Here is a 7,055-nt window from a genome sequence, read left to right on the forward strand (position 1 = left end):
ATTTAATGTTTCTGAAGAACCTGCTCGTATACTAAATTACACTGTTCTTGTAACACTCTTAAAATTATCTTTTATAGGCCTAAGGGAAAATAAAAATATGTATGCCAAATAATTACATATGAATGAGCTTTTGTAAAAACATTGACTTCACACAAAGAAAACTCAATTAGTGTACTGTCACTAGCTTCTAGGGACCACGTTCTGATTTTTGGCGTCCGTATTATCGACGTCCTACTGTATATAAAAATATGAAATATATGAGAAATTTAATTTTGAAGTTAAATATATCAAATAGTTTCATACAGTTTCATGTACATTATTAATGTAATTGAGTTCCCTCCATGGCTAAGCGGGTGGCATATACGCCTTTTGAGTGGGAGACCCGAGTACTACTCCCGATGGGAGCTCATGTTGTTCGGATCCCAGATTAAGCTGTAGGTCCGCGTCGCATGTAGTCTTGTTGCTGGAACCTCCAAATAAAATAAAATCAAGATCTATTCAAAATTATCATATGCGACATTTCAGGAAAATGGTGTTCTCAGTAAGGCTTTCAAAACAAATTCCCCAGCCCTTTTGAAATGTAATTTTGAAAATGAAGGGGAAACGTTGTACTTACAATAACATTATGTTAAAATGTGAAGTTCATAAAGACGAAACTGTCCATATTTTAAAAGTTAACATTTATCAGTTTTATGTGTGGGTAGTCACGGCAGACACATGTCAGGAGATTTTTCTCGAGTGACTTTTCATTGAACGTGTTCAATAGTGCGTTTGAGAATTAATGTTCATTATTAGACAGTTGTTTTGTTTTACCTTTATATTCTTTAGGAAGACCTTCAAGTCTATATAAATGTTATGAATGTTATATTGATTTTTTTTTATTAGTAAGTTTTCATATTTGGTAAACATGTTAATTATGATTGTACTCCGGAATTTTAGGTGTAAGTAAATAACTTTTCCAACTCTTTGTAATCGCTTGAAATGATGACATATCTAGTTTAACGTCCCACGTTTCTGCATTGATGCTAAGGGAGACGGTGATAATGAGCAATGAATGAAATGATATAATGAAGAAAAGGGGAGGAAAGGGATAACCCTGAAAGAACTCACAAACTTGGTGTTTGTCCACCAGAAAGCTCACTTGGCGCGAGTATGGATCGAACCATGGACCTCACGCTCTACCACTTAGCCAATGCCACCCAATTTGTATTCGCATTAAAAAAACTATGCTAAAGGAAAGTAACTAGTTCAGTGCTCTCCTATGCCATTGAGCGTCTTTTTAATCTTGAGTCTAGAACCAATACACACCCTACTTGGTCCAGTGGCTAGAATCCTTGCCCTCTGTGTGCGTGGTTCCTGATTCGATTACCGGTGGAGTACAGTTGAACGAAAAAGTGGTTCGGATTCATTATAATCAATAAGTTCACGCCTCTTTTAGCCATCAAAGTACAAACGTAGGACGTCAAACTACAACCAATCTCGAATCAATGCGGCACAAAAAGAAAATAAGCTATAAGTGAGCATAGTTGGTCTGCAAAATTATTTACTTGCACTTACAAATTCGGCCTATATAAGATATATGTGTATGTTCAAATATTTTCTTTTTCTGTTAAAAGTTATAAGGGTATCAATGTAAATAATCAGGTACTTGTTTTGAAAGAGAGTATTGACTACCTAAAAATAACAAAGTAAACTTTGAATTATCTGTATTTCTCTTACGAAGAGAGATTTGTTTTGTTGAATCTTATCTATGTCATAAATGTGCTTCCCTTTGTTTTCTTTCTTCTCTACTTACTAGAATTCATGAAATAAAGTGTATTATGTAGCATAAATAATTGATTTTCTTTCAATAAGTAATACGTATTTCCCTCTTGCAATATCTGAGTGTCAGAAATTCCTAGAGTAAGCTACGGTTATGTTCCGTAAATATCAGGAAGAAATTTTTCTACCCTTTTGCGTTTTTAGAAACCGTAATCTTGTTTATTTCAGCTCAAATTAAATGTTTTCATATTTTGATTCCATATTTTATTTCATATTTATTTTCATATTTTATTTCTTACGTCGCCTTACGTAAATGCGTATTGCTATTGACAGGAACTTCTGACAACACAGTGGCCGATCCAGAGCTTTTTTTTTCCTTCTTTGGTTAGCGTTGCTAAGGTAGTTGGTATTTAAAACATCTCTGCTAGTTGATAACTGTTTATAAGGTAGTTGGTAAAATTATTATCTCTGCTACGATAATTCGTAAAATATTTTTCAGAACTATAACTCTTATCCGCACCATTCTAATCGCAAAAAGACGCGTTTCTCGACATAAATCTCCTTAAGGAAACAATCAAAACTTGAATTCACAATAATTTATGTACCTATCTTCTGTCAACAGATTTATGCTAAGAAACGTGTCTTTTGGAGATTAGAATGGCGCGGACAAGAGCTATAGATCTGGAAAATATTTTGAGAATTATCTTAGTGCAGAGGGTATTTTTACCAACTACCTTAATAACAGTAACCAACATGCTCAGTTAAATCAGCCGAGTTAGAAGGTTATTTCTACCAACTACCTTGGTAACAGTAACCAACATACTCAGTTAAATCAGCCGAGTAAGAAGGTTATTTTTACCAACTACCTTGGTAACAGTAACCAACATGCTCAGTTAAATCAGCCGAGTTAGAAGGTTATTTTTACCAACTACCTTGGTAACAGTAACTAACATACTCAGTTAAATCAGCCGAGTTAGAAGGTTATTTTTACCAACTACCTTGGTAACAGTAACTAACATACTCAGTTAAATCAGCCGAGTTAGAAGGTTATTTTTACCAACTACCTTGGTAACAGTAACCAACATGCTCAGTTAAATCAGCCGAGTTAGAAGGTTATTTTTACCAACTACCTTGGTAACAGTAATCAACATGCTCAGTTAAATCAGCCGAGTTCGAAGGTCATTTTCACCAACTATCTTGGCAACAGTAACCAACATACTCAGTTAAATCAGCCGAGCATAGACGGTTATTTTTACCAAGTACCTTGGCAAGAATAAATAATACCCGGTTAAGGCAGCCGAGTACAGGGGGTTATTTTTACCAAGTCCATTTGCTACATTAACGAATTTTGCTCGGTTATTTTTACCCTGTACTACTTGGTTGATTACCCCCTCGGTTGAATTAGCCAACTACTCGGTTAAATGCACGACTGTTAATTAACCGAGTAGCACTCGGTTGCAGTAACCGAGCTCTGGGCATGCTCTATATTGACAAAGCAACTTGGTTACTGGCAACCGAATTTTGGCTAATTTAACCCCAAAAATTTTCTCAGTGTAGGAAAATACGAAACACTTATTGCCTCATTTTACTTATACAATATCTGTGCACAATTACATTCACAGTCACAGTACTTCTTGCTTTAGGGCATCAAGTTTCACAACTTGGGTAGAGGTTTTTGCACTCTAAAACAGTTTTTTCCGCAGAAAATGACAAAAAAGAAACAAGTATTCACTTCCTTTTTGCGTATTCGGCCTACCCAAAGTTTCGTTGCAACAGTTTCAGACCTTCAAGCACTTCTGACATACTGCTATTTGCAATTTTGATATTTCATGATCAAAGGCTTTCCGGAACCCGTGCCCACACAACCTTTTTTTTTTCAGGAAAATATGAAACACATATTCCCTCATTTCGGGTCAAGAAAATATGGGCAAAATTTCTTTCGCTTCCATTCACGTTTTAACTTTCGGGCGTCAAATTTCAAAATTTTGGGTGGGCGCTTTTGTTCACTAAAATCGTTTCTTCGACAGAAAAAACACGTATTCGTTTATTTCTTTCGTATTGTCCCTACACAAAGTTTCGTTGCAACCTATCATATCTTTTAGACACTTATCACATACTGTTATTAGAATGTTTGATATTTCGTGATCTTTGCCTTTAATGTCCCACCATTTTCCCTGTTAGGCTAAGGAGACTATGATTAAGGCAAGTTAATTATAATGGGCAAAGTAGTGGAAGGAGAAAATGGGAGGAGGTTAGAATGTCCCGAGAAAACGTACAAGCATGATGGTGTCCACTTCAAGCTTAGTTGTCTTGGGGACGAACCAAGTACCCCACCCTCAGATCAGAGTTGCAGTGGGTCAGTGTTTCAGTGGATCAGTGTTTCAGTGGGTCAAATGGGTCGAGTTTTCTGAGCGGATGAGTGGGTCAAAGGTCAACAGCCTCTGACGGCATTGGGACCTACCACCAACCCTCACCCACTAATACCCACCATGACGTACTGCGACGCACCATGGTCCACTGTAAAACACCGACCGACTCTGATCTAACGATTCTCTCTACTAATTGCATTGAAGACAGTATCTTCTGAACAGTATCTTTTTTCTCCCTCGACCTTCGCCATATGAACTAAATACACGTTTCTGTTAGGTTCAAGTTTGCGATTGTTCAAGCCTTCTGGCGTATGTATTGTGTATTACAGTAATAGAGGAAAAAACTTACTTTGTTCCAATTAAAGAAGAAGAAGAAGAAAATTGAGTAAGCAGCTGAGGTTAAATTAATATTATGGCAGACAAGGTGGATAAAACGAGCTCTGCCCGTTGATACTACTACAACAACTACTACCTATACTATGGAGTCGTGTAGCAAAACTGCAGTGTAACGTAACTAAATAAATTTGTGAGTATTATTTATCATATTTTAACGGGAAAGTGTTATGGAAACATAATAAAAACAAAATATAAGAATTCAAATAGTTTTTCTTAGCCGGGTTTGAACCCATGCCAAAATTAATTATAATTATTGACTTAATCCAAACTGGGATGTTATCATATCACTTCCATTATAAAAATATCTTAAGGAGAACCAAAGTTTTGCGAAAGAAAATTGAGTTTTTCACTAGCCGTTAAAGTTACGGAGCTGAAATTCAGTATATTGTTTATTGAAAATGAACACAACATCTGTGCATTTCTTACATTTTTCTTTATGAAGAGGAGCGGCACTTTCTATATATGTAAAACTGGTAGTGGGTTGGTTTCTAAAAATAATCGAAAATGATCGATATTAGTTGAGAAATAAATTTACAAACAAATTAATATAGAATCCATGCGCTTTCTACTATAATGATTGTTTATGCTTATGTTTATTATATGGAGCGCTTAGAGCAAAGGGGAAGCAAGCAATAAAGTTGTGAGAAAAATAGACATAAATTTGTAACGTACGCCTAATTACACGGAAAACTTTAGTTTGGACTGTACGTTGGTCTATTACTTTGATTTGGGATTTTCAAATGTTTTTTTTTCCGTTCGGAAGTATCAAAATTCAACAATGAAATAATTATACCATAATAATTTAATTGAAATTCATCGAAATTTCGCTCACGACAAACACTTTGCCATTTTATATACTAAAGGGCAGATCTACCGTTATTGTAACAGACTGGTGTTTGAGCTATTGACCGTAAAAATTCAAAATCCGATAAGTTAAAATTTTACAACCTAGTTTTATTATTACATATATAAACCCTAGTCAGCAGAGAAGAACATGTGTATCATGTGTCAGAGATGATAACGATGTGTTTGGTAGGTGGTGGGTCGGGTTGGGTCGGTGTGTGGTGGGTCAGAATGGGCCATTGTTGGTGGTGGGTTCGAGTGGGTCATGGTGGTTGGTGGGGCTTTGCGGATGATGGTGGGTTGTCTGTCAGGTTGGGTCACGGGTTGTCGAGGTTCATGATGAGTCGTGACGGGTGGTGGATTAAGATTTCATTGACCCACGCCATTACTCTCTCAGATAGTTCAGTGCTAGCTGTCCCGAGCTCAATTTCCGGTGAGGGATCCTTTGAAATTTTATAAGTCCTCGATATATATGTATTCGTATCCCTGACGTTCAAGGTAACTCGAAATAAATATATAAAAGGAGTATTGCTAAGTATAATAAAAACAAGTTACTGAGATACGTTCGGTGAATCAGAAAACAAAGTTGTCTGAGGCACCATATCTATATTTCTATTTTTAATTCAAAATTGAAGTCTCCCAACTACAATATTTTATCATGACAGAAATCAGCTTGTTTCATCGTTATCGTACACGTATGCAAATTGCTTCCTAAATAATTGTTTTTTGACTTTTATTTACGCAAGCAGTCTTAGAGTAGTGGCCTGAGCATTCGTTTCGAAACCAGCGGTTTCGGGTTCGATTCTCGCTGCGGTAAGTTATTTTTATTAACCACAATATCCATACTTCTGATGTATAATAATTTCAAAATATCCAATTTCTATCGGCCTTGCAACTTAGAGTGGAGATGGCTTTCTTCACAGGGGAATCGACATAACGACGTTTTATGTCTGTCTACAACCTTGATCCGTATCGTATGAAAACATAACGTGTTTAGCAAACAATTCATGAATACGGCCCTCGAGGGTCATGTTTAGAGCCTAATATGACTCATAACTCTGACTGAAACAATATTGTTTCTGAACAATTGTTCCGAACGTCTTCCACTACTACTCCGACTGCTAGAAATAAAAATATATTCGTTCGCCATTTCCAACCCGTTCCATATATTCGTTCAATCAAAATGTGTAAATAGGAACTACGAATTTTATATAGGTATGTCTATTTTCTTCAAATATCAATATAACGCACACATAATTCAAAGTCTTTTATCCAAAGAAAGCGTGTTGCTATGGATCGTGGTGAAAACAACCCGTTCTTAATTTCCGTTTACACATCCGAAGTTTCGATATTAATATTGTCCAGGAGCTGACACCTTCTTTCTCCCCTTTCGTTTCCTTTCCTTCTACCGTTTCATTTAGCCTAAGCGGCATTTCGTAGGACGTAAAGCTCAAAGACTCCATTTACTAATCCCTCGAAACTATCTCTTATTTTTTTTTTCATTTCCTATTAACTTCAGTGTACTTATTTACATTGCAATAGGACGAAATATTGACGTCTTAAATTTTCAGAAATAATAATAATAATAATAATAATAATAATAATAATAATAATAATAATAATAATAATAATAATAACAATAATGGTATACAAATTTTTAAAGTTGCCCTAAATTAGGGAAAACTT

Source organism: Thermobia domestica, chromosome 3 (genome assembly GCF_964235325.1).
Source record: "Thermobia domestica chromosome 3, izTheDome1.hap1.1, whole genome shotgun sequence".
NCBI lineage: Eukaryota > Metazoa > Arthropoda > Insecta > Zygentoma > Lepismatidae > Thermobia > Thermobia domestica.